The sequence below is a fragment of the Microtus ochrogaster genome, chromosome 2 (assembly GCF_000317375.1).
Source record: "Microtus ochrogaster isolate Prairie Vole_2 chromosome 2, MicOch1.0, whole genome shotgun sequence".
NCBI lineage: Eukaryota > Metazoa > Chordata > Mammalia > Rodentia > Cricetidae > Microtus > Microtus ochrogaster.
This window is the reverse complement of record NC_022010.1, coordinates 42,905,963-42,907,463: the sequence shown is the minus strand read 5'-3', so window position 1 is coordinate 42,907,463 and position 1,501 is coordinate 42,905,963. Positions and strand designations below refer to the sequence as shown.

At 46.0% G+C, this 1,501-nt stretch overlaps 1 protein-coding gene across 1 annotated transcript in view; it reads right to left on the bottom strand.

Moving 5' to 3' along the window:
• Window positions 1-1,501, bottom strand: part of Slc12a8 (solute carrier family 12 member 8) — a 136,118-nt gene that overhangs the window by 48,259 nt on the left and 86,358 nt on the right. The gene's annotated exons all lie outside the window — the stretch shown is intronic.

The window sequence follows — 1,501 nt, the reverse complement described above, 5'->3', positions numbered from 1 at the left end:
AAACAAACAGAAACACACACAAAAAACCAACAACAACCGTGAAAACCTAGGGAAACAGTGCCTGAAGGACAAGGCTACGGTTAGGACAGTAGGCAGAAAGGTTCACAGAGGAGAGATTCCCGGTGGACACCATTTATATAATTTCTAGTTTTGAATTCTGTGTTCATGGTACCTCATTAAAAAAATAATAAATGAAGGGCTGAGATAATGGCTCACCACTGAGAGCACTGGCTGCTCTTTTGGGGGATCCCGGTTCAATTCCCAGTACCCACTTGTAGGCTCATGACCTCCTATAACTAGTTAGGGAGTTAGATGCCCTCTTCTGGTTTCTGTGAGCTCTAAGCATGCGAGTAGTACATAGTAGCACACAAAACATGCAGACACATAAAAGTAGAATAAAGGTGTCTGATAGATCAATGTCTGATCTTGAAGTAACAACCACTGCTCCTCCCGGCCCATGTCCACTGGGGATAAGAAACAGAGGAGCTGTGGTTATGAGTGCCTGCATGCTCAGCCCTCAAGTAGTAGAGGCAGGAGGATTGTAAGTTTCAAGCAAGCTTCTTTCAAGAAACAAACAGGGCTTACTGAGGTGGCTCAGTGGGTAAAGACACTGGATGCTAACCCTGATGACCTGAGCTTGATCCCCAGGTGGAAGGACGTGACTACTGACTCCAAAGAGCTGTCCTCCTGGCCACACCTACATGTGTGCGCTCTAGCACATGCTCTCCACACCCACCTCTCTCTCTCTGTCTCTCTGTCTGTCTCTCTGTCTGTCTGTCTCTCTCTCTCTGTTTCTCTGTCTCTCTCTCACACACACGCACTCACACACACACAAATAAATAAAAACATGTAGCCAGAGAGTTCTAGCAAATTTTGGTGATCTTGGGCTATACAGTGAGACCTTGTCTCAAAAATCCAGTGTGGGGTGGAGGAGGAGAAATTACAGGGGATGAGGCTGAAATCAGAAAGGACTAAGAATAGAAAAACAAAGTATACGCCTTTAATCCCAGCACTCGGGAGGCAGAGGCAGGCAGATCTCTGTGAGTTCGAGGCCAGCCTGGTCTACAAGAGCTAGTTCCAGGACAGGCTCCAAAGCTATAGAGAAACCCTGTCTCGAAAAACTAAAAAAAAAAAAAAAAGTATAGGCCAAGTGGTGGTGGCACACCTTTAATCCCAGCACTCGGGAGGCAGAGGCAGGCAGATCTCCAAGTTTGAGCCCTGCCTAGTCTATAGGGCTAGTTCCAGGACAGCCAGGGCTACATAGAGAAACCCTGCCTCAGAAAACAAAAAACAAACAGACAGACAAACAAACAAAGTACACCTTATAAACCACAATACAGAGAAGTGGGATTCCCAGTGTCTATTTCTATTGGTTTCTAGGAAAGTCTCTTTTGTCCATCTCAGCCAACCCTCAATCAAATTATTCAGGATCAGTTACAGTTTGGTCCATGATGACTCACAGAGAGCCCAGATCCCAGAGTGTGGAGCCTCATCAAATAGC